The following is a 27,684-nucleotide window of genomic DNA, read 5'->3' as shown; positions in this document are numbered from 1 at the left end:
TCCAGGTGGGTAAGTGCTATTGTTAGCCTCATTTTGCAGTTGAGGAAACTGAGGCAGAGAGATGTTAAAGACTTCCTCAGGATCACACAGCTAATAGGTGTCTAAGGTCAGATTTGAACTCAGGTTTTCCTGATTCCCAGATGTAGTGGTCTGTCAACCAGCTACCTAACTGCCTGTGTGTCCTGTAACCTTTCCTAATCTGTAAAATGGGGATAATAAACACCTACTTCACTGGGTTGTTATGAGGATCAAACACTTTAAAGCACTATAAAAAGTTAGCTATTAATTGTTGTTGTTATTCAACCTACCTAGCCTTAGGATGAATTCACCAATCATATATTTGAGAAGTTATACTTACATATTTATCAATGTCAGATGTCTCCATAAATGGGAAGAGAGCCCCCCAAACTGAATTATGCATTCTTGTTGCTTTGCTTCTGACACTTTTCACTGTTTTCTACAGAGCATATCACTAGAGCTTTTATTTTTATTTTTATTTTTATTTTTTTTTAATTCATGTTTCTGGTATCTTGCTCACTACAACCTTCCCAAAAACTTCTCTAGTGTCCTTCTGACTTTGTTTCTAAAGGTTGAAGGTAAAGTAAAGGCCTTTTTACTAATCTCCTGGACCCCATTGCTCCAGTTTGTTAAGTTGACCTCCTCTTTCCTACCCTAGCTGCCTATCCTAAAGAAGTCAGGAGGTAGAGGTCAGGAATCAGACAGGTTTGAGACTAGTCTATCCAAAAATCAGAATAAGAGACCTTCAAGACACATTCCACTCACTGTTTTTCCTCATATCACTGCCATATCTTTTCCTATAAAGTTCCTGGCTTCTGTTCCAAGTGGAACACCCTCAGCACTGAAGGATACCACCCTGGCAGTACCCCTGCCAAAGAGCAGCTAAAAACAGGTGTCTTTTCTGACATTCTTGAGAATGACCTACCTCAGTCAGGAATTCACAAGGATTTTATTTGACCTGCCCTCCTCCTACCAGCCCCACCCTGAAGGAATGTCGTTTTCCTGCAAAATGCACTCCTGGCCCTGGCATCCCAGTTTCCCTTCACAATCTGTAATCTCAGTGATGGAATGCTATAATGGGAAGTGGGTTGGATTTGGGATCAGAGAACTTGAGTCTGAATCCCCCCTGTACCACTTTCTATCTATGTGACCTTAGAAGTCATTCCTTATCTGTCAAATGTGGGGATTGGACTAGATGGTCTCTTCCAGTCCTATAATGATCCTGAATCCTTATAATGGAGGTACTGCTCTGAATTAAGCTCATCTTCCTACTGGTTTATCAGATTTCCCCCAGTGCTTCTTGTAATTTGGTGAGATTTTCAGATTGAAATTCATTTGCTGGGATCCTTCCCTTTTGGACAATTCTAACTTTCCTGATCTTCTCATACTTTTCCAGTTTTGTCTTACTTTTCACAATGCACCCTTTAGATAATCTGCTCTGTGAGCCATTAATGTGCTTCTGTCCTGTGGTTACTATGATATCCTTTAGTCACACCCATTAGTCTTATTATCCCTTTTTGTTCTTTTTCTGAGCAGAACATTCATTCTGACAGCTACTCTAATTTCTTAAGCTCAGAGAACATACTCTTTTATCTATCTTTTCTACTTAATTGTTCCCATTGATTCCTTGAAGTGATCCCAATATTGGTAATAGGCAAATTTTGAAAGTGAACCAAACAGGTCTTTGGTACCATTCTGTACATACTGCCCCTTCCTCAGTCCTCTGAGACTTACTGCCTCATAGTGATTTCAATACAATTCAACAGACACTATTATGGGCCTCTTTTATACAGAGCCTACTAGGCAATGGGGAGATAAAAGTTTAGCCAAGACATGGTCTTCACCTTTAGGGAGCTTATAATCTGTCTAGGAAAGACAGAGTCATAACTAGGACTTTTTGTGACTGAGTCAAGCACCACAAACTGCCTAGGGACAAGCAGCCTGAAACACTCAGTTGAGGGAGAGGGGAGACAGAGACCGTGCGTCATCTGTGTGAAGCCACCACCATCCCATGTTAGGAGAAGTGGAGCAGAAGAAGGTAGGAATGGAGCTTCCTCCAACCTGACATCTAGGAGCTTTCTATTTTAATCAATTATTTTTACTAATAGGTATTAAACATTATTGATGATGTTTAATGTTGCTAAAGGACTCCAACTGTTGTTAGCACCTTCTCAAGTCATCATATGCTATATCTAGACTCTGGGCAGGTCACTTAACTCTGTTTGCCTCAATTTCATCATCTATAAAATGAACCAGAGAAGAAAATGGCAAACCATTGCAGAATCTTTGCCAAGAAAATCCCATATAGGGTTATGACGAATTGGACTCAACAACAACAAAAATCTTCTAGACAGAGTGTGGTATAGAGACTAGAAGATTGGCCTCAGAGACTGGAAGGCCTGGGTTCAAGTCTTACCTCTGACATACAGGGGCTGTGTGATTCCAGGTACATTACCTAATCTTTAGGTGCTCTAGGCAGCTCTCTAAGATTAAGTGGCAGAGAGGGAGTTAACCTGTATTGGGAGAGGAAGCTCTTATCAATAAAATCACAAGTTCAGTCCCTATCCCTTTAATTTGGCATCCTGGGCAAAGCCTTGATCACTCCTTCCTTGTGTAAGGGGTTAAGGCACAAACAGAGAAGCTATATTACACAATATTACAAGATAAGTACACTTGTTCAGTCATGTCCATCTCTTTGTGACCCCATTTGGGATTTTCTTGGCAAAGATACTGGAGTGGTTTGCCGTTTCCTTTCACAGCTTATTTTATAGATGAGGAAACTGAGGCAAACAGGATTAAGTGATTTGCCCAGGGTCACACAGCTAGTAAGTGTCTGAGACCAGATTTGAACTCAGGAAAGAAAGAGTCTTCCTGGCTCTAGGCCCAGCACTCTGTTCACTGCACCACCTAGCTGCCAGATAAATATACCCTAGAGTACAAAACAGTTATCTGAGGGGGGAAGTCATTATAAACTAGGGAGAACAGAGAAGGTTTTGTGGAGGTGGCAGTGTGTTTGGCCTAGAAGTTAGGTAGGAATTAAGCAAGAAAGAGAGGAGAACAGGCATTTTGGGCATTGGGTGAATGGCTTGTGTAAAAGCATTAAGGTTTGAGAGTGTTGGGGGAGGTGGGAAGGAAGGCAGAGAATAACAGAATTTGACTGGTATATATAACACATAGAGGGGAATAATGTGAAATGTAGCTGTAAAAGGCACATCTAGGTAGTACAGTGGACAAAATATTGAACCTGGACAAATCATTTAACCTCTTCTTGCCTCAGTTTCCTCATCTATAAAATGGGAATAATAATAGCACCAGCCTCCCAGAGTTTTTGCGAAAATAAAGTGTGATGTTTATAAAGTATTATGTAAACGCTGACCGATTAATCATAAAGACTAGAACAGCACTATATTGTACAGAGCCGTGGATGCCAAGAATTCAGTAAGTAATAGTAATTCCCCTCTACATGTAGATAGAATTGGAGTCTAGGAACATCTAGGTTTGAATCCTGCTTGAGATATTTGCTAGTTATGGAGACATAATTGATCTTCTGTATCCCCTTTTCCTCATCTGTAAAGTAAGCATAATAACAGCATCTAATTGTTTTTGCAAACCCTAAAGCTCTGTATGACAGAGTTGTTGTCATTACTACCATCCTTCAGGTTCCTTTCTTTTCTTGAGAATGTATTTTAACCACCACTTTAATGGCCAATAATGGTTTACTTTGTTATCTTTCTCAGATAATATTTACATTTTTAACAGCTGCCTTCAACTAACGGTGGAAATTATAGGGAATGTGGCAGGGCAGGTGGTGAGAATGGCCTTGCCAGTCCCCCTTCCCCCACCCCCATCAGGCCTTGACCATACAAGTATATCCTTCCAGAGTTAAGAATTCTCTTTGTGATGTCCGGCAAACCCTTTGAAGTCATTCAGTCAATTAACAAGCATTTGTTAAACATTTCCTATATGCCAAGCACTTGGCTAAACCCTGGGGAAAGAAAGAGCTCATATCCTAATGTGGGAAGCAGCATGTAATCAATGATATACAAATAAGACATTTATTGATATAGAGAGAATGGATTGGAAATAATCTCAGAGAGAAAGTAGCAGTATTGAGGCAGATCAGGAAAGGCTTCTTGCAGAAGATGGGATTTTAGCTAACACTTGAAGGAAGCCATGAAAGCCAGGAGACAGAGATGAGGTAGGTGAGCATGCCAAGCTTGAGGGACAGCCAGTGAAAATGCCAGAAGATGGGGTACCTTGGGAGAAACAGCAAGGAGGCCCCTGGCACTGGAAAGTAGTAGACAGAGGGTAATAAAGCATAAGTAGACCGGAAAGATAAGAAGGAGTCAGGTGACGAAGGGCTGTAAATATCAAACAGAAGATAATCTATTTGACCCTGGTGGTGACAGAGAGATGCTAGAGTTCACTGAAAAGGTGGGAGGCACAGTCAGACCTGTGTGTTAGGAATTACTTTGATAACTTTGAGTGGAGAATAGTCTGGAGTAGGGAGAGACTTGAGGCAGGGAGAAGAGGGAAGCTGTCTGTCACAATAGTCCAAGAGTGAGGTGATGAGAGCCTGCACTGGGGTGGGGACAGTGTCAGAGGAGAGATATGTATAGGAGAAATAACTGTGAGTCTTTCATGCTCTTAAACAATCTTCATTACTTAAATTAGTAGCTGTTTCTTGGTTCACAGTCCCTTCTACCCCCAACTTATCTCCTTTCCCCCTAAACCTATACCTGACCCCCCAAAACCAATCACCTATTGCTGTGAATTACTCTAGGTAGTTTGGTGGATAGAACACTGGGTCTGGAGTCAGGAAAACCTGAGTTCAAATCCAGCTTCAGGCCCCTAATAGCTGTGTGAGTCTGGGCAAGTCCCTTAACCTCTGTCTGCTTCAGTTTCCTCATCTATTAAATGAAGACAACAACAGCACCTACCTCATGGAGTTGTTGTGAGGGTTAAATGAGATAATATTTGTACCTGGCATGTACCTGGCTTGGCTCTTTCTTCATAAATGCTTATTCCCTTCCCTTCCCTTCCCCCTATTATCACTTGGGAGTGCATTTAGGATAGGCCCCTAAATATCTTCATTCAGATGCTCTACATAAATGGTTATCAGCATTCTTGGAAATTTATTGGGTTTTATTTATTAAATGAGACTTACTGGAAGAGAGAAATTAACATAAATGCGGTAAGACTTGACATGATGGCGGAGGGGAGGTAGGAAGAAAATCATGGGAGCACCCATTCAGGTCACTGGGACACATGGGAACAAGGCTAAAGACAGTGTTTTGTTTTTTTTTCCCCAAATGATCTAGATGGTTTTCCAGGTTTTCTATTTTGTATAGAAGTCAGGGAGTCTTTTTTCTTTTTTTTTTGTAGCATGTACCTATTTGGCAGTCTGGTGAAGCCTATGGTGCCCTTCATAGAATAATGGTCTTAAATGCACAACATTTTTAAAAAATAAGATTACAAAACAGTTATTATAGTTATCAATTATAGTTATCAAAATATTTTTAGATCAAAATCTATTTTTAAAAAATCAAAGTTCATGGAACCCAGATTAAGAACAACTGGTGAAACCTAAAATAATATCTTGTTGTTCAGTCATTTTTCAGTTGTTTTCAACTCTTTGTGATCCTTTTTGAGATTTTCTTGGCAAAGATATTGGAGTGGTTTGCCATTTCTTTCTCCAGATCATTTCACAGATGAGGAAACTGAGGTAAACAGGGTTAAGTGACTTGCCCAGGATCACCCAATTAGTAAGTGTCTCAGGCCAGATTTGAACTCATGAAGATGGGTCTTCCTGATTCCAGGCTCAGTGCTCTATCCACTGTACCACTTAGCTGCCCCTAAATAATATTTTCTTGTATTATTTTTTCAAGACTACCAAATATATAATTTATTTAATCGTTGTTTATCTACAAGCACCTTTATCTACTTTTAGTTTATTTTATGGATTATCTCAGCTTAGCAAAAAAACCAGACAGCCCAAAACTACCACTCTGATGTCTCACAGTGGAATGGACGTGACCCTGAGTTCTCAAAGGCCACATACAACAGCAGAGAATAAGGTCAGCAGGTCCTACTAAGCAATCTGTATGTATGGCATCTGCTAACCAACCTAGCTGAGACTGGCAAAGCCCATTATTGTCAGACTGGCTACTGGGTGATGAATTATTTTGGCAATAGCAATTCATGAAGTTCCTCCACCAAGGTGTGAAATGACAGTTCTGTGTCAGTGAAAGGCGTATGTGCACTGGTGAAATAACAAATCTTGAAGTATTTGAACAATAACCATCACTATATTATCTTAACTACTAATAACCAAATTGAGCATGACTTACTGGAGACTTTTAGCCACAATCCCCGCAGATGACTGCTGCAATCCTGGACTTCACTTTAGCTGTATTGATTGAGTCCCAGTTGATAATATGGTTGTCAATCCCTTCAACGTCTTAGTTGCCCATCTCTGGATGTGCTTCAGCCTGTCAATGTCCTTTTTTAAATGTGGTACTTATAATTGAATACAGTACCCCAGATATCAAATAATAAGGGAAAATTACAATGTGATCTCCTTTGTTCCAGGCACAATCTTTCCCTTAATGCAGTTTAAATTTGAATTAGGTGGAGTTTTGGTTTTTTTTGGAGAGGAGTAGAGCCATGTTTCACTGATGACTTATACTGAACTTTCAGTCCACAAAACTGCCAAATCTTTTCCATACAAATGACCTAGTTAGATCTCTCCTGTCCTGTACTTGTGTGTGTGTGTGTGTGTGTGTGTGTGTGTGTTTTAACTCAATTATATCACTTTACATTTATCCCTATTTCATCTACTCTTTGGTTGCTCATTCTAGCCAGTTGAGACTTTTTGGATCTTTACTCTGCCTCATTGCTTCTTGCATATTTGGTAAACATGCAGTTCTCTATAGCTTATCTCTCTGATCAACCTAGGCTGAGATCCAGAAATAGTTGTTTACCATTTTTGCCTTTTGGATGATTCATATTAATTAAATTGACAGTTCTCTTCTCCAAGCTAAATGTTAAACATCTCCATTTCCTTTCATTTCTCCTTCTATAGGCCTGGCTCCCTGCCAGACTCCGAATATTTCTGTGTGCCCAGCTGTGTGTGTGATGCCATGGGGATTACAAAAGACAAGGTCTGTACCCTCAAGAAGCATAGGATTTATTTGAGGAGATAAGAACACACAGTAACACTGCAGGATACTACATGGTTGTGTCGAGATGAAAGGTATAGACACTATGTGCTGCAGACGTTCAGAGGGAGGGATGAATGGAGGCTAGTGAGTTGGGGAATGCTTCATAGAAAATTTGGGCAGGGGTTGAGCCTTAAAGGAGGTTGTAGGTACTCTCATTTACATGTAATGGCACATTCCCTGAGGATAGGGCCTATATTATAAATATAGGTTGCCCTGAAAATATTTTCTTATCGAATTGAAAGGTAGCCAATGGAGATTAGGTGTTGTTGCTATTAGGTAGTCTTCCTAATCCTTTGCCCATTCAAATTTATCTCTGAAACAAACTTTTTTCTTCAGCCTGTTGGTTTATGAACTTCCTTGGCTCACAAATTTTTTTTATTTATCTTTTCCTCTCCTTTTCTTTCTCCATCTGTACACATTTAAGGCTCAATTCATGCCCAACATTTCTAGGAAGCATTCCTTTTTTCTTCATCTAATAAGTCAATTGACAAGCATTAATTAAGCTTCTACTATGTTCCAGACACTATGCGGGCACAAAGGCAAAAGTGGAACAGTCACCTCCACCCAAGAATGATGATGATAATGACAATAATAATAGCAGCTAACATTTATCTAGCACTTGCGATGCGGCAGGCACTGTGCTAAGCACTTTACAATTTTTATCCCATTTGATCCTCACACTGACCTTGGGAGGTCGATGCTATTATTAACCTCATTTTACAGATGAAAACACTGAGGCAAACAGAGGTTAAGTGACTTGCCCAGGTCATAGTTAGTGTCTGAGTCCATATTTGAATTGAGGTCTTCTTAACTCCAGGGCTGAGCTGTAACCACTGCACCACCTAGCTTACATTCTACTGGAGAAATTCTAGTGAATTAGGCCTTCCAGTAGCATCCATGGTCAATGCTTAAGACTGGAAGTAGCACTCAGGGTTCAAAAAGATGGATGAATTCTAGAGTTGAGAGTTCTTTTCTAAATTCCTTCTAGTCTCCTGGAAATTAAGAGCCTGCTATATTATTGTACTTGGTACTCATTCTCATCTGCATAGTATTGGGCAGCTCAAGAACGAATAACTATTATCCCTATTTTACAGAAGAAGAAAGTTAATACAGAATACTTAAATAATCACTCCAACTTCAAGGCTAATAGGTGGCAGATGTGAGACACAAATTTAGGTCTCTTAGCTCTAGGTCTAGTGAACTTTTCATTCCATTAACTTGCCTTTCTACTATACCATCATCAAAATCAGAGAATATTAGAGGTAGAAGGGGCTTTGGAAATTACATTCTGACTCTCTCATTTTACAGATGAGGATATTGGGGCCCAGCTAGATGAACTAACTTATCCAAGATTACATGGCAAACATCACTCAAAACAAAGCAAACTTCCCCCAAATAGCTTCAAGTCACATCAAGCATTTATTTAGTACCTACTGTGATCTGGACACTGTGCTAAGTGTTGAGGCTATAAAGAAAGGCAAAGACAGATTCTGCCCTTCAGGATTGTAAGAAAGTATTTGTTATTCTCTGTGTTCTGCCAAAGACATCTGTTAAGATCACTTGCTCAAAGTCAGTGAATGGCAGGCCTGGGACTAGAGCCCAGATCTCCTTACCATGCTAGAAAGTATGAAAATGGACAGTTGAGAGAAACATTGAAATCTTTCAGGCAAGTACCTTTGCAAGTTTGAAAAAGTTGATTTTAGCTGGAACTATCCCAATTGTCAGTTTTCATGGATTCAATCCACAGAGTAATTGATCAAATATTTACTTCTCATGGTAGATTGACTGTCCCAAACACTGTCCATCAGAGTATTATGAAATGTTATAGCACATGTAAACTTGCATAGAAGAAAGAGCTAAACCTATCAGTAAATTATTTTTATAATAATAAAAAAGAAAGTAGCTCAGAGCTATCTGTCCTCCTCAGGGTGCTTCAAAGATTAAAACTTCCTACCTTTAGTTGGAGGCATATCATACCTAGAGGACAAGTATAAGTAAAAGAAATTCTACTCCTACCTGTTACCTCCTTGGTGAAGGTCATCAAAGACAGAGCAAGAATCTCATGATAAAGCAGAGCCAATGTTTCTGAAAGACAAGGTACATAGCAATGTGTGTCCACTCACTTTGCTTCCATATGGATCAAACTTTCTATATATATATATAGCTGACATAAGACTGTGGGGAAATAAACTTACCATCAGTTTTAATAGCTAACTTTCATTAACTTTTACAACAATGGAGAGACTGCACTGTGGTCTTGACCTTTGAGACTCTGGTCTTTGAGTAGAGGTGATGGTGACAACCACCCTCCTTGAGCTCCCTGGAAGGCTGTGAAACTGAAGGTTGATGTGTCTTTGTGAATGGCCTTCATCAGTTTCCAATCATTTGTATAACAAATATCTATACAGAAGTTTAAAGCTCAGAATAGAGATACATATCCCCCATACTTTATCTTGTGCAGTTCTGGCTGATATCACAAATTAAATTAGGGGCTCAGAGGGGACACTTAAGATCAGAGAATTTCATAGCAAGGAAGGGACCATAGAGACCATCTAGAACGCTGTTTCATTTTTACAGATGAGGAAACTGAGACCTAGAGCATAGAAGTCGAGCTGCTATAGGTAATAAGGAGATAAGCTAGATAGAACTCAGATCTTCTGATTTCCAACCTAGTCTTACTCCATCCCATAGGCACTTTTATCTGTGGAATGCTCCAGAGATGCACAAGTATACACAGTTCAGATTCTGGTACAATAATTGCCCTTGAAACAAAAGTGCTTCATTATGAAATGATTTGCAGGTCTCATTCAGTGTTATACCTATTTAATCAATAATGACTATAATTTCAGCAAAACAAAGAATTTGGATAGTTCCTTGGGGTCTCTTCACAAAACATCCAGATTGAAGGGAATCTCAGAAGCTAACTAGTACAAACCAGGATTGAACTAGCTGGCCTTTGAGGTCCCTTCCAACTCAAGATCTAAGATCCTATGACATTCCTGACAAGTGGCTGGTTAGTGAACCTCTGCTTGATGTAATGGGGAAGGTACTATGTTTCCAGGCTGCCCATTTGACATTTGAATGACTGTAATTGTTAGGAAATGTTTCTGCCTCACTAAAATTTCCATTCATTATTTCTAGTTATGCCATCAGAGGTCAAGCAGAACAAATCTAATCCCTCTTACACATGATAAACATTAAAATCCTTGAAAGCAATTGATCACAGCCCTACTATGTCTTTTTTTTTCCAAGACAAACACCCCCAGGTTTTTCCTATGGCATCTGCTTGTGATCTAGTTTGTAAATGTCTTTCCTAAAATGTGTTACCCTTTAGATGTATTCTTCTTTTGGTTCTACTCTCTGCTTCACATCAATTCCTAAGTTCTTTTCATGTTTCTTGGAATTATTCCCTATTCCTAATTTCTTATGGTGCAATAAAATTCCAATATATACGTATATCACAGTTTATTCAGCCATTCTCCTATTGACAGGCACTTTGTTTCCATTTTTTTTTGCTAGCACAAAAATGCTGCTATGACTGTTTTGATATAAATATGAGAGCTGATGACTTGAAGAGGCTTTGCTACACTACATGCAAAGGAAAAGTCATCAATGTGGCTAGGTCAATGAAGCAATGACCTCAACCCCTTTGCCTTGTTTTGTTTGTTTGTTTTGTGTGTGTGTGTGTATGGTTTTTTTTTTTTGCTGGCTTAGATGTGTTTTCAGAATAGATGCAAAGTCTATTGGGTTGTCAGAATTAGACATACAACTCTAGGATTTTTGTAGTACAATTTAATTGAAATGAATTTGGGGAATAATAGGACTCCAATATAAATTTAAAAGGGAACCATATAGATTTACCACATGATCAGGTGGTTGAGTGAAAAAAATAGAATTGGGCCTGAGGTACTAGCCATGTGGCCCAAGGAGCTTGACACTTGGGACAAAGAATCTGCTGCTGGATATGAAAAAGCTGGCATGTGTAAAATTCTGCAAAGAACAGAGAGGATGCTTCATAGGAGGTGGGGGCAGGAATCTGTAAAGTTTACCTCTTTCCTCTTGTCCCAGACTGCTAGTCAGATGACTTTGAAGGCTATTAGTTTTATTTTTTTGTTGTTGTTGTTGTTTGTTGGGCTTTTTTTTTTTGCCAGGCAATTGGGGTTAAGTGACTTGCCCAGAGTCACACAGCCAGTAAGTGTTACGTATTTGAGACTAGAATTGAACTCGGGTCCTCCTGACTCTAGGGCTAGTGTTCTATCCACTGCATCACTAGTTGCCCCAGGCTACTTTTCTTAAAGAGCCAAGTAATGCTTTGGGGTCTTACACTAAAATACAAAGTCAGAGTATGCTTTTCTGAAGAGGAAGAAAAAACATTATGGTCAAGAACTCTGGCTGAAACTAAAAGCTCAATGTGGAAACTTGTTTTGCATGTCTATACATGTTTGTAATGGCCTTTATTTTTCTTGCCTTCTCAATGAATAGGGGAGGGAGAGAATTTGGAACAGGAAATAAAATAAAATTGAATGAAATTAAAAGCTGGAAGCAGAGAGATACTTCATAACCATGTGTCTAGCTACAGTGTCCAACAGACAGGATACATGTAGCACAAGATGAGGCAAGGAAAGCAGATTTAACTACAAATTCAGTGGAGTATCATGTGATGGAAACATCATGCCTGGCAGAGAAAACACATCAGAGGAAAAGCAACCTCAGAAAACATCACGAGGCCAGTTCGCTATGTGTGTGCTCCTCTACCCGGGTATTCTGGTTGCATATTTTCCCTATGTACATCCTTCCTCCTAAAGTGTGTATATTTTGGGGGAAAGTGTGCCTTAGGTTTATAAAGGAAATGTTTTATTATTACTTTTCTTACTATGTTGTTTCATTAAATAGATGACTTTGCTTTGAACTAGCTGTGTCCTCTGGCTGAGTGACTAATAAAGGTAAACACTTTGGGAACTCTTGACCTAAGATTTGTAGTGGATATAGAAAACTTGAACCTTCCCTTCTATGTGGGACCAGCTCTATGAGTTGGGAGGTGGCCTTGGGTATTACATATATATATATATCTCTATCTCTATCTCTTTTGGTCATTGCCCTCCTGATGGTTCATTTCCCCAAGTGAACTGGTAGGTGACCCCAGGTGTTATGTATATGGTATCTCTCTCTCTCTTTTTTTTTTTTTTTTGGTCATTGGTTATTGCCCTCCTGGATTGGTGAGGTGAAAATGACAGTTGTGTTGACTTTTCTTGTATAGTTTTAAATGGTTTTCTAGAAAGTTTAAACCATTTCACAAGTCTGCCACTAAAATGCTGTTGAACTCAGACTAAATGCAATGACCATTCTTAGTTCTAGAAAGAAAAAAAAAGCATCTCGATACACAGGAAAAGAGACTATTAGTATGGAAGGATGTCATTGTCAGATAAAGTCACTTTTTTTGGTTGTGTCACTTAAATTTTTCTTTTTTACAGGGGAGAATTCAATGGAGGTGGCATATTAGGGTATGAGTCTGATAAAAAAGATGCAACAGAAATTATAAATTGAGAAAAATAAAAATTAATAAGATACAGCACCCAGAACCATAGCAGTGATAGGTCTAAGCTGTAATACAGTGGGATGCTTACTTCCCTTATCCTGGATAAATGATTAATACAGAACAAGACCACATTAGTGCTTTGTCTCCCATGTCATATTGTTGATTCATATTGAACTCACAGTCCACTAAAATGGCAAGATTACTTACACATTTTCTTCTCCATCCTGATCTTATGCAGTTTATTTTAACATGTTTATTCCTATTAAATTTCAACTTATTACCTTCAGTCTATTGTTCTAGATGTCAAGTCTATCAACTATCCCTCCCAGCTTTGTCTGATCTGAAAATTTATTGATTCATCCAACTGATATTTAGTAAATTTCTATGATGTACAAGGTTATCCATGACTTCATAGAAGTTACTGATTAAAAACTGTTGGACAGAAAAGCACTAAGGACAAATTCCTTGGGGATCCTGGTGGCTCTCCCAAGGTCCCAGTGGAATGATGATCCACTAATAAGCAGTTTTGATCTATTCAATGAACCAGTTATAAATCCACCTACCAATACTATCATCTAGCTCATATCACTCCATCTTGTCCATGTCATGAAAAGCTTTGTTAAATGTCTTACCGTAATTAAGGCATATCACAAGCAAACATTTCCCTAATTGGGAAAAAACCAGGATCTATTCTTGATGAACCTATGTAGTCTCATCATGATTACCACTTCCCTTTTAAAATGCCACTTAATGGTTTCAGGATGTTCTAGAATCTCTCTCTCTCTCTCTCTCTCTCTCTCTCTCTCTCTCTCTCTCTCTCTCTCTCTCTCTCTCTCCCTTTCCATTTGCCTGTTTCCAGTCCTGTGGCACATTTCCCATTCTCTACTATTTTTCAAGATCATTGAATTCAAAGATCATCAATAACATCTGCTATATTGTAATAAGTAGACTTGATTCTTGCCTTTATGTGCTTAAATGATGTAAGTCAATTGATGGTTTTTTATTGTCTAAACATATGGCCACAATACTCCTGAGTAACCCCAACCACATTAAAATGTAAGAAATGGTAACTATTTAACAAAATAAGTAAAAATACAATAAAACACAGATGATGTTACTATGTGGTTTTCTAAGTCAATATTCAGTCTTCAGGGATTCATATGTACAGTTTGGTGTCTCCCATTTCTGTTTGGGTTTGGCACCATTAATCTAAGTCATTTGTGCAGTACCGAGTCAGGTTCCCTGCATTTTGATTAGATTTGACTATTAAGAATAAATAAATAATAGCTACTAACTCCTTTAGTCATAATTTCATCAGGGATAACATTGTTCCTTGAATTCCAAATAATAATTATCTTTCTGAAAGTCCATATTCAAAGGTTACAAGCTGTGTAGAAGGAACATCTGATTCTAACTACCATTAGGGAATATGACAGTTTGCTACTCTTCTCTGTACCATGAGGGATGGCACTAGAGTAAATCCCAATTGTCAAGAAGCAGAATTCTTTTCCACGGCCACATTTCTTTACTAAAGGCTCTTAAAAAGAATGATGGAAGGAAACGGATTGGCAACTGAAGATCTAAAATAGAGAGAGTTTGGAAAAAAATATACAAAACAACCCAAACTGTCAAGTGTCATTTCTTCTGACCAAACTTAGAACTCATGAGATTTTTAGGGAAGACTATAAAGAGAACTTAAGAAAAGACCCATTGGGAATATAGTTTTAAAACACACACACTTCCTGATTCTCCAATCAGCAGAAGAGATTGGGCTAATGTCAATTGATGGAAGAGAAGTTCTTTACAGGTACAAATGGGTGTGATAGGGTGTGGTGGGGAGCAGTAGGAATTGATTCTCAAACATTTACTGCAGGTGCAATATGTACGGGCTGAAAAGTCACAGAGTGCTCTTGATACAATCCCAAGGCTAAGTGACATTTCTTTTATTGCTTATGGCTGCTTCAATTCATTTTACTATTTCCTAAGGTATGTTGTTTTATGCAGCAACATTAGAATGAAGGAATAACTTTTACATCTTTAAAATATAACAGCATAGTATCAAAAGTACAGTTCTTTTTTTTTCTTTTTCTTCTTTTAAAAATAGCTATGGTCCACCTCCCAATGTAGCATTACTCATTTGGGAGGCAGAACTTCTGATAAAATGAGGAGTGTGCAACAATGTGATGGGAGGATTGGACTGGTCATTTAAGACCATATTCTGAGGTATGAAACATTTTTACTTGAACTGTCATTACATAAAGGATTGGTTTCATATATATTTAAAGATTTTTGTATTTTCAGAGGAGAAGAACTGAATTTTTCAGTCTTCGTTCTTATCGCCAGCTCCAAAGGCCTTTTCTCTCTGCTCATTTTCCTTGAACTTTTTGCTATATGTGACACTGTTGATTTCCTTCTTGAAACTCTCTTCCTCGGCTTCCCAGTCACTTTATACCTCTATTTCCCTCTGACCACTCTTTTCCTGTCTCCTTTGTTGTACTCCTTTTTCCTATCATTCTCAAATGGTGGTTCCCCAAGCCTCGTTTTTCTCCCTTTTTCCCTTTTTATTCCTACCCTTCTTCCTAAATCTGCTTCTTCAGCCATGATCCCTCATAAAACTCTAGCCCCATTTCGAGCTGCCTGTATCTCCAATATCTGGGCAACGAGATGACTCAGTGGCTAGAGTGCTAGGCCTGGAATCAGTAAGACTTGAGTTTAAATCTGGCCTCAGACACTTACTAGCTGTGTGATCCTGGGCAAGTCACTTAATCCAGTGGAGAAGGAAATGGCAGACCACTCCAATATCTTTGCCAAGATGGGGTTATAAAGAGTCAGATACGACTGAACAACAACAACACTATCTCTATATAGATGTCTGTTGCTCAAATATCTAATTCTTGACTTTCTCCCCGAGACCACTTCCTCTTTTCAGCTTCTCCATTTTGGTCAATGTCACCACCCTCCACGTAATGTCCCAGGCTTGAAATCTTTTTGAACTCTTTCTTTTCTCTTATGCTCTCTCTCTCTCTTTCTCTCTTTCTCTCTCTGTCTCTGTCTCTCTCCCTCTTGCTCTTGCTCTCTCTCTCCTTTCATCTCCAGGTAGCTAATCAAGAATTTTTTTTCTTTTTCAATGTCTCACATTAAGTTCTCTTTAACAATCAGTCAACAAATATTTACTAAGTACCTAATGTATGCCAAGCACTATGCTAAATGCTGAGGTTACAAATATGAAAAAAAAAAGACAATCCTTGCCCTCAAGGAGCTTACAATCTAATGGGGAAAGACAACACAAATAAAGGAAGCTGAAAAGGGGGTAAAGGGAGGAAAAGGAGGTACCTGGCACTGGACAAAGGGATGATGAAGCCTAAAGTAGTATAGCCAGTTGGGAAATGAAGATATGGGGCCCTCCTTAAATGGGGGTCCTCTCCCTCCATTCAGAGGGGTCCCAGAAGTAGAGGATACAGATGAAGTATGAGTATCAAGACTTATTTGATCTTGCAGGCTGATGAGTTTCCTGTGGGCATGATGAGATCCAAAGTAGTACAGCCAAGTGGTTCACTCACTGTCATTACCTTGTTCCCAGTACTTATCATTTCCTGTCTAGGTAGAATAGCCTCCTCCAGGGGCAGCTAGGTGGCGCAGTGGATAGAGCACCACCTCTGAAGTCAGGAGGACCTCAGTTCAAATCTGACCTCAAACCAAACACTTGACACTTACTAGCTGTGTGACCCTGGGCAAATCACTTAACCCCAATTGCCTAAAAAAAAAAAAAGAATAGCCTCCTCCTTAGCCAATCTTTCTAAGTCAGGCTTCGTACCTTCCTACTACATTCTTCACATCCTCCCAGGTTAATCTTCATGGGGCTTTACTGAAGAAAGGTTGTGTGGAAGAGGAGAGAGAGAAGGACATGAGATGCAGGAGGAGTAATTGTGAAGGAAATTTGGAGAGTTTGTGAAAATTTTAAAGAAGGCCAGAGGTTGAATTAAGGGAAGAGAAATTTAGGAGAAATTTAGGAGGACTAAAGGACTCGAGTGAATCAAGAAGGGAAAAAGCTTTTGAAGTGAAGGAAGAAAAACAGCATTGAGTAGTGGATAGAGCTTTGGACTGGGAATCAGGAAGACCTGGGTTCAAATCTTGTTTCAGGGGGTAGCTAGGTGATGCAGTGGACAGAGCACCAGCCCTGAAGTCAGGAGGACCTGAGTTCAAATCTGGCCTCAGACACTTGACACTTACTAGCTGTGTGATCCTGGGCAAGTCACTTAACCCCACTGCCTATCCAAAAATGAAACAAAACAAAGCAAAACCAAATCTTGTTTCAGATAATTACTGAGTGATCTTGGGCAAGTAACTTACAAAATATAAACTAACTAGATAAACAGAAGGGGAAATAGAATATCTAAATAAGCCTATTTTAGTAAAAGAAATTGAACAGACCATAAATGAGATTCCTAAGAAAAAAAAATAGGACTAGATGGATTTACAAGTGAATTTTATGAAATATTTAAAGATCAACTAATTTCAAAATTAAATTATTTGGAATAATAGGCAGAGAAGGAGTCCTACCAGACTCCTTTTATGAAACAAATATGGTGCTGATACCTAAACCTGGGAGAGCAAAAACAGAGAAAGAAAATTATAGACAAATTTCATTAATGAATATGAATATAAAAATCCCAAGTAAAATACTAACTAGGAGACTACAACAATATGTCACAATGATTATATATTCTGATCAAGTGGGATTTATACCAGGAATGCAGGGATGGTTTAACATAAGGAAAACTATTAATAAATAATTGACTACAATAACAAAACCAACAGAAAATGTGATTATCTCAATAGATGCAGAAAAAGCTTTTTGACAAAATACAACACTCATTCCCATTAATAACACTTGAAAGCATAAGTATAACTAATACATTGTTGGTGGAGTTGTGAACTAATCCAACTGTTTTGAAGAGCAATTTGGAACTATGCCCAAAGGGCTATAAAAATGTGCATACCCTTTGACCCAGCAATACCACTTCTAGGGCTATATCCCAAAGAGATCATACAAATGGGAAAAGAACCCACATGTACAAAAATATTTATAGCAGCTCTTTCTGTGGTGGCAAAGAATTGGAAACTGAGGGGATGCCCATCAATTGGGGAATGGCTGAGCAAGTTGTGGTATATGAATGTAATGGAATACTGTTGTGCTATAAGAAATGATGAGCAGGCTGACTTCAGAAAAACCCAGAAAGACTTATATGGACTGATGCTGGGTGAAGTGAGCAGAACCAGGAGAACATTGTACACAGTAACAGCCATGTTGTCAGCAATGCAAGAATCTAAGACATATCCAAAAGTCTTATGATGGAAAATGCTATCCACATCCAAAGAAAGTACTATGGAGTTTGAATGCAGATCAAAGCATACTATTTACCCTTTTTTTCTTCTGTTTTGTTTTGTTTCTTCTTTCTTGTGGTTCCTCCTATTGGTTCTAGCTATTCTTTACAATACGACTAATGAGAAAATACGTTTAATAGGAATGCATATGTAGAGCCTATATCCCATTGCACTCTGTCTTGGGAAGGAGGCAGGAAGGGAGAGGGAGAAAATTTAAAACTCAAAAGCTTATAGAAGTGATTGTTGAAAACTAAAAATAAATTAATTAATAAAAATAAAATAAAATGGCAGAGTAAATTAAAAAAAAGAAAGCATAATATAAATGGATTTTTCCTTAAAGTGATAAGAAGCACTTATCTAAAACCATTAGCAAGCATTGTTTGTAATGAGGATAAGCTAGAAGCCTTCCCATTAAGATCAGGAGCAAAACAAGGATGTTTATTGTCATCAATATTATTCAATATTTATTAGAAATACTAGCAATAGCAATAAGAGAAGAAAAAGAAATTGAAGAAATAAGAATGGGCAATGAGGTAATAGAACTATCTCTTCTTTGCATATAATATAATGATATACTTAGAAAATCCTAGAGATTCAACTAAAAAGCTAGTTGAAACAGTTAAAATTTTTAGCAAAGTAGCAGAATATAAAATAAACCCACATAAATCATCGATATTTCTATATTGCCAACAAAACCCTGCAAGAAAAGATAGTAAGAGATACCCCATTTAAAATAACTGTAGACAACACAGAATCCCTGGGAACATACCTGCCAAGACAAACCCAGGACTTATATGAACATAATTATAAAATACCTTTTTATATAAAGTCAGATTTAAATAATTAGAGAAATATTATTTGTTCATGACTTGGCAGAGCCAATATAATAAAAATGACAATTCTTCCTAAACTAATGTACTTATTTAATGCCATTCTAATTAAATTACAAAAAAAAAATTGTTGAACTAGGAGAATAATAACAAAATTCATTTGGAAGGACAAAAGGTCAAGAATGTGAAAGGAAGTAATAAAAAATGTAAAGGAAAGAAGTTTAGCAATAACAGATCTTAAACTATATTATAAGACAATAATTATCAAAACTATCTGGTACTGGCTAAGAAGTAGAAAAATGGATCAGTGGTAAAGAATAGACACAGTAAATGATTACAGTAGCCCTGTGTTTGACAAATGTACAGAATTAAGCTTTTGTGATAAGAATTCGCTATTTGATAAAAAAAAATTGTTGGGAAAACTGGGAAGTAGTTTTGCAAAAATTAAGTAGAGACCATTCTTATGCCATTTACCAAGATAAGGTCAAAATGGATACATGAGCTAGATATAAAGGGAGAAATCATAAGTAAATTAGAAGAACATGGACTATATTACTATCAGACTTACAGATAGGAGAAAATTTTACAAATAAAGGAGAAATAGAAAACATTGTGAGATGTGAAATGGATAGTTCTGATTACATTAAATTAAAAAGGGCTTGTACAAGTAAAAACAGTGTAACCAAGATTATAAGGAAAGCAGAATATTGAGGGAAACTTTATAGACAGTTTCTTGGATAAGGGTCTTGTGTCTCAAATATATGGAGAACTTTGTTAAATTTATAAGAATATGAGTCATTTCCCAATTGATAAATGGTCAAAGGATATGAACAGGCAGTTTTGTGATAAAGAAATCAAAGCTATATACAGTCATGTGAAAAAATGCTTTAAATCATTATTGATTAGAGAAGTGCAAATTAAAACAACTTTGAGATACCATCTTACACTTATCAGATTGGCTAAAATGATACAAGGAGAAAATTACAAATGTTGGAGGGGTTATGGAAAAATTGGGCACTAATATGTTGTTGGTGGAATTGTGAACTGATCCAACAATTTTAGAGAGCAATCCAGAATTATGCCCAAAGAGTTATAAAACTGTGCATATACTTTCACCCAGCAATATCACTATTATTTCTGTTTCCAAGCTGATCAGGAAAAAATAAAAAGAATCTATATATTCTAAAATATTTATAGCAACTTTCTTTGTGGTAGCAAAGAACTGGAAATTGAGAGGACACTCATCAATTGGGGAATGGCTGAACAAGTTGTGGCATATAATGGTGATAAAATACTACTGTGCTGTAAGAAATGATGAGCAGGTTGATTTTTAGAAAATCATGGAAAGATTTGCATGACAAATGAAGAACCAAGAGAAAACTGTATACTGTAAAAGCAGTATTGTTCGAGGAGTAACTATTCAGAGTTATTCTCAGTTATCACATAATTATTATAAGTATTAATTAATTGATTGATATAAATATTATATTCTATAATAATCATAAGTTATTCTATAACTAATTCTGAGCATTATAAATGCTCAAATCACCTACAAAGGACTTATGAAGGAAGATGCTAACCACCCCCAGAGAAAGAACTGATGAATAGAAGTATGGATAGTATGGTTTTTATATATCTATCTATCTATATATATATATATATGGAGAGAGAGAGAGAAAGAGAGAGAGATTTATGTCTGTGTTATAATGTATTATATCTGTGTTAAATGGAGCCTTTCTCTAGTGAAGGGTGGGGAGGGAGGGAGGGAGGAAGGGACACAGTTTGGAAATTCAAATGGAATAGAAAATAAATATAAAGAATCCACAGAAGAGAATGAGAGCAAGTTCAGAAAAGGACATAGGCAAGCAGGGCAGTTTTGTTACAATGGAATTAAACATGACAAACATTTTAAAAAAGCAATCCAGACTACAGAATAGAAGTTCAGAGTTTCACATTCAGTTCTTGTTTTCTGTTTTTCTTTGCATACTGAAATGTTTGTGTTGGTTGATGTTTGTTAAATTCATAATAAAAAGAAATTTTAAAAAGAAAAGAAATTAATAATCACAAAGTTGGCTGAATCAAGAATGAGTCATGCTAGATTAACTTATTTCCTTCTTTTAACAAGTTTGCTAGACTAATAGATCAAGAGAATATTGATTAAATAGATTTTACCAATGAATTATAATACATTTTCTCATGCTATTTTTGTGGAAAAGATGGAGAGGTGAGCTAGATAATAATATGGTTAGTTGTTTTTCAATACTGGATGAATGGCAAAGCCAAAGAGCAGTCAATAGTGGCTCAATGTCAACTTGGAAGGAGGTTTTTAGTGGAGGCCCAAGGGATCTGTGTTTAACCATATGCTCTTTAGTGTTGCCTTGCTAAAGGCATAGAAAGCATGCTCATCAAATTTGCTGATAATTTTCTTGATAGGGACTGTCTTATGCTTTCTTTGTATCCCCAATGCTTAACACAGTGCCTGGCATGTAGTAGGTGATTAATAAATGTATATTGACTCTGAGATAACAGAAAGCTAGGAGGGATAAATGAAAATAGATCTTGACAGGTTAAAATTCAAATTGATCTTGACAGGTTAAAATACTGGACCAACTCTAATAAAAGGCAACATAATATGTAGAATGAGCACTGGATTTGGAGTCAGAGGACTTGGGTTTGAATTCTGGCTCCATTCTACTTATTACCTATGTTACTTTGAACTAAACACTTAACTTCTGTGGGCCTCGGTTCCTCAACTATAAAGTGAGGGGGTTGAAATAGATGATTCCAAGGGTCTCTTCCAGCTCTAAATCTGTGATTCTATGAAAATGAAATTTAATAGTCTTAGAAATGTAAAGTCTTAAGAATCGGGTTCAAAAGATCAACTTCACAAATCCAGGATGGCATGATATGGCTAGGTGTTCATCTGAACAAGAACTTTGGGTTTAAGTGGACTTTAAGCTCAATATAAGTCATCAGTGTAAAGTGAGGCTAGTGACTTTGCACAACTCTCCTCACTTAAATCCAATTCAGTTGTAAGTGATGGCATCATCTTCCTGATGCCGTAGTCCTCTTCAAGAACAAAGGACAAATGACAACAACAACAAATATCAGTGTGATGTAGCTGCCAAAAAAAAAGTTTATGTGATCCTCAGCTCCATTGAGAAGCAGAGTGTCCAGGGAGAAAGAATCAATAATCCTTCTCTTTTCTTCCTTGATCACACCATATCTGGAGATCTAGTCTCAATTTGGTGTGTCACATTTTAGAAAGGACATTGATAAGTTAGACTCTGGGGGTGGAGAGAAAATGATGAAGAGGATGATGAAGATCTTGAGATCATGTAACATAAGTGTAGTTTAAAGGAATTGAGGATGTTTAACATGGAAAAGAAAAGGCTCAGGGGAAATATGCCAGCTGGTTTTAAGTATTAAAAGACTATGACTTAAGACAGGGAATAGATTTGTTCCTGATCCAACTTGGGAGCAAGGGGTGGAAACTGCAGAGTAATGAATTTAGGCTTGATGTTCAAGAAAAGCTTTCTAATAATTGTTGTTGTTCAGTCATTTTCAGTTGTGTCTGACTGGCTCTTTGTGACCCCATTTGGGTTTTTCTTGGCAAAGCCACTGGAGCAGTTTTCCATTTCCTTCTCCAGCTCATTTTGCAGAGGAGGAAACTGAGGCAAATGGGGTTAAGTGATTTGCCCAGGGTCACACAGCTAGTAAGTGTCTCAGGCCAGATTTGAACTCAGGAAGATGAGTCTTTCTGACTCCAGGCCCAGTACTCTTTCCACTGTACCACCTAGCTGCCTCTTCTAATAATTAGAGACATACAACAATACAACAATAATTGTGTTGCTCCCCAACTTTTCTTCCTACAACCCTAAATAGATGCCAGTGCAGCTTTGTGAAAAGAAGTTCTAACAGGGAATTAAAATAGCACTTACTCTGGGGATAAAAAATGATATTATGTGGTATAGTGCAAGGAGCACTGGGATGTAGAATTAGGAGACCTTGATTCAAATCCCAGAATCCTTAGCTACAACAATTACGCACTAAGTAACTACAAGTAAGCCATTTCACTTCTCTGAGCATTACTTTCCTCATCTGTAAAACAGGAATAATAATTGTTGTTGTTGTCTGGTCATTCATTCGCGTCCAATTCTTTTTGACCTCATGAACTTTTCCATGGGATTTTCTTGGCAAAGATACTGGAGTGGTGTGCCATTTCCTTCTCTTGTCTGTCTCCATTTTATAGATGAAGAACTGAAGCAAATAGGGGTTAAGTGACTTGCCCAGGGTTACACAGTTAGTAAGCGTCTGAGGCCAGATTTTAACTCCGATCTTGACACCAGGCCTGGTGCTCTATCTATTGCATCACCTAGTTGCTCAGAAATAATAATACTTCAATGTAAATCTAACAATTAAATTGCAAGCATTTGTTTAGTTCCTACTATGTGCTAGGCACTGTATTAAGCACTAGAGATACAAAGAGAAAAAAGAAATGATCTACCTGGAGGGGCTCACATTCTACTAGAGCAGACATTCTTAACCTGTTGTCAAGGGACCCTAAAAGGCCTGTGGATAGATTTTAGGAGGTCCAGGATGGCAAAAAAATTACATCTTTGTTTTTACTAACCTCAAACTGAAATTGAGCAGTTTACCAATTATTTGAAAATGTGATTATTTGAAAATTCATAGGTTTTATGCCAAAGGAGTCCACAAAAAGGTTAAAAACCCCTGTAGTAAGGAAAACAATATGGATGTAGATGGCTGGCTAGAGCAAGTGTTAAAGGTTTAGTATAGGCCATACATAATTGTGTACAATATGCATACAGAGCAAATACAGAGTAAATTGGGGGAGGGTTAGAGCATTGAAACTGGGGTTCAGGAGATCAAGTAACTATGTAACAGTTACATAACCTACTTCACTGGATTGTCACAAGGAGAGCACTTTGTAAACCATGAAATGCAATATAATGTTTTATATAAACAGGTTATACAGTACCTGGAACATAGCGCTTAATAATACTTCATCTTTCAATAAATGAGTTATTATTATAGCAGTATTCATGACAGTAGACAGAGTGCTGGTCCCCAAGTCAGGAAGACCTAAGTTCATATTTGGCCTCAGATATTTACTAGCTATGTGACCCTGGGCCAATCACTTAACCCCATTTGCCTCAGTTTCCTCCTCTGTAAAATGAGCTGGAGAGGGAAATGGCAAACCGCTCCAATATCTTTGCCAAGAAGATCCTAAATGGTGTTGTGAAGAGTTGGACACTGCTGAAACGAGTAAATGACAACATTCATGACAGGACAAAAATAGCCCTTTGATTTTAAGATTCCCATAGGTCTTCTCTCCTCTGCCCTGAACTTCCCAGGAGCACAGACCCTGCTCTATTCCAATCAGATTCATCTCTTTATTGTCTTCCACAGGTCATACACATTTTTATGTCAAATGGCTTCCTCTTGTTCTTTGTCAATTCATTTCCTATATTTCAAAGTTCAGGTCAAGCCTCTCCCCCTCCATGAAACTTAAGCACCCTAACTTAATATCAATTTAACTTAAAATCAGAGGAAATTTCCTCTTGTTATAGTGGTATTAGCCCAATCTAATCAAACCAGAATTTAATAAGATCCTGCTATGTACAAAGCACTGTGCTGGGTGCTGAGTATACAAAGAAAAACAAAAAAAAATCCTTAAGGGGTTTCTAAATTCTAAATTTACCTAGAACTTCAATTTACTCAATTTAGTACCTAATTATTTTCTGCCTTGTATTTATTGCTTTGTATTTATCAGTTTCATCCTTCAGTTTGACTATAAACCACCCAAATAAATAGGTAATTGATATTTACATGGCACTTTAAGGTAGATCCTTATGGTGATAGCAGTGTCAGATCAGCAAAGTAAAGGTTCAGAGAAGTCCAGTGATTTGCCCATGATTATAGAGCTAGTAAGAATCCAAGGTAGGAATTGAACCCAAGTCTTTCCTGATTCCAGATCCAATGCTGTTTCTACTATGCTGTTATGCCTTTCTGCAAATACTGACATCCATTTGGCACTGAACAGAATCATTCTTTGTTCTCCTTTCAGACATTTAATTCCTTTATGATTGTGTCATAAAAATCATTTCCATAGGGTCTCTTTTATAGATTTTTTTCAAAAAGTCATTCTTGTATCGGGACAAAGACATGTCTCTATGGGAAAACTACAATGAAAATTAAAGTACAGTGCAATGAAATATAAAGTTAGCCTGAGTAATCCTAGACCCAGAAATATCCCACTTTTCCCAATAGCAATTTCCTCTTCTCCCTATTCTGATTTGGACTACTTGTCAAGTTGAATTTAAATTCAAAACCTCCTGAGAATAAGAAACTTTGAATAACTAAATGGTAAATTATTTGCAAACAGCCAACCCAATGTGCCAATGCAGAAAATCCCGTTATTTTACAGGATTTTGAGTAAGTAATCTGTTTCACTTCTCTGGTTTAGAAAATTATTAAGTACCTTGGTTTGGGGCAGCTAGGTGGCGCAGTGGATAGAGTACCAGGCCTGGAGTCAGGAAGGCTCGTTTTCTTGAGTTCAAGTCTGGCCTCAGACATTTACTTACTAGCTGGGTGACCCTGGGCAAGTGGCTTAACCCTGTTTGCCTCAGTTTCCTCATCTGTAAAATGATCTGGAGAAGGAAATGGCAAATTAATCCAATATCTTTGCCAAGAAAACCCCAAGCGGAGTTACAAAGAGTTGAACACAACTGAAAGGACTGAACAACAACAGCAAAAATCTTGGTTTGGTGTTACTTGACTTCATGTCTGAATCCACATACATTCCTGTAGGCTCACTGGTAGAGGTGGGGGAATTGGAATACTCTGCTCTTCATTGCCCCTTCCAGATTCTCTTCCTACCTTCATCACTCAGTAACCTCTTCTCCTTTGAAGTTAATGTTCATCTCTAAAGCCAGTCAACATCCCAGTAACTGTTGTTTACACATCCACCCACCCACCCCCATCCCCCACCCCAGGACACTCCCCTTCCTTCGTCAATAAGTTATATACATAGCTCACAATTTTTATCTCTTCCTTAACTCCTGTCCTTCCATTAGGAGGCTTTAATATGCATATTGATTCTTCCTCAAACATCTTACCCACTCAACACCTCAACCTTCTCACCTCTCATGAGCTGCTCCTTTACTTAATCTCAGCCACACACAAAGATGGTCATACCCTTGATCTTGCCATTAACCACAAGTGAACCACTTCCATGTTCAAGAATCCCCAAATCCCCTTATCTCACTGTAATCTATTGGCTTTCTACCTCTCTCTCTGTTTTCCTTTACCTACCCCTATTTTTCACCCACATCAAGACCTCCAATCCTTTGACCCCTCAATTTTCTCCTAGGTCATGTCCCCTGCAATAGTCATTCTCTCCTTTCCCCCCCCATTCTTGACCTCTACAACTTTACACCGTCCTCTTAAGTCCCTACCCTGCTTATCATATTGCTGATTGTACCCTGCCAAGCCTCAGCCTTGGATCCCTCACACCATTCTCCACCTTTGTGCTGCTGAATGAAGGTGGAGAAAATCAATTCTGATTGAGTCCACTACAAATCTGTGTTACACAACCTTAACTGGGCCTTCATGGCTGCTAGATAATCCTACTGTATCTCCCTCATCAACTTACTATCCTCCTCTCCACAGTGGCTCTTTTAAACCTTTTCATCCCCCTCAATCCTCCCATGGTTCTCCTTCTCCCCACCCTCTCAGCTGATATCCTTGCCTTTTATTTTTCAGAAAAAAAGGAAGCTATTCAATGCAAGCTTCCTCCTCCCCCCTCTTCTTCATCTCATTTTGCACATATTCCTTCTGCCACTGTCTCCTTCTTCACCCTTGCCCCACGTGATAAGGTGTCCTTACTCCTTACCAAAGCTAATCCCTCTACCAGCTTAAACAATCCCATTCCTTCCCATGTCCTTCAACAATTGCCTCCTCTGTTATCCCCACTCTATCATTTATTTTCAATCTCTCCTTGTCTACTGTCTCTTTCCATACTTCCTACAAACATTCCCATTTATAAAAATAAATTTGAATTTTTCTACTTGGTCCCAGAGAATAGAATTAGTAGCAGTAGGTTTAAGTTGTAAAGATTCAGATCATTAGTTTACATAAGGAAAAACTTCTTACCAGATCAAGTTGCCTTGGGAGGGATGGAGTTACTTTTACCTGTGATTTTCGAGGGATGATTGAATGATCTCTTATTGAAGGGATTCTCTGTTAGGTACAGACTGGGCTAGATGGCTTCTGTGATCCCTTCTAACAAATAGATTCCGTGATCTTGAAGCTAGTCCTTTCCCATCTACAGAAATTCCTGTTTGTTTGGTCAAAATGTCAACACCTATTTATAACTTACCTACAGGCACTATGCTAAGTGCTAGGTATACAAAGAAAAGCAAAAACAAGGTACCTGTCCTCAAGGTGTTCACATTACTCCCTTTCTTGAAGTACTTTCTCTAATACTGTTCCCTGTGTTTCTCAAAATATTCTCCCTTCTTTCCATCCCAACTTTTAAAAAAGTCTTTGGTTTAAAAAAAAAAGTCTTTGGTTTAAAACCTTATAAAATGTATTTTAAAAGTCAAATAAATAAGTGGTAGGGAATATGGATGAGCAACATTATGATATTTTTTTCTATATGTTGGTT

General features: G+C 37.9%; 1 protein-coding gene across 6 annotated transcripts in view; it reads right to left on the bottom strand.

Annotated features, from left to right (window-relative positions):
- Positions 1 to 27,342, bottom strand: part of SLC26A3 (solute carrier family 26 member 3) — a 70,867-nt gene extending 43,525 nt beyond the window's left edge. The window contains exons 1-2 of one of the 6 annotated variants that reach the window (XM_027838712.1): positions 27,171 to 27,342; positions 9,258 to 9,326 (exon numbers count right to left, since the gene is read on the bottom strand). The gene's annotated coding sequence lies outside the window, so the exon portion shown is untranslated. Of the gene's footprint in view, positions 1 to 6,368; positions 6,471 to 9,257; positions 9,327 to 9,436; positions 9,492 to 27,170 lie in introns of those variants that run through there. The other 5 variants (XM_027838715.1, XM_027838714.1, XM_027838713.1 and 2 more) reach the window with 5 other exon arrangements.
- Positions 27,343 to 27,684: the final 342 nt, after the last annotated feature.

This window comes from Vombatus ursinus, unplaced genomic scaffold, assembly GCF_900497805.2.
Source record: "Vombatus ursinus unplaced genomic scaffold, bare-nosed wombat genome assembly UNPS02014830.1, whole genome shotgun sequence".
Classification (NCBI taxonomy): Eukaryota; Metazoa; Chordata; class Mammalia; order Diprotodontia; family Vombatidae; genus Vombatus; species Vombatus ursinus.
Note: the sequence above shows the minus strand (reverse complement) of the source record. Positions and strands in the feature narration are given on the sequence as shown.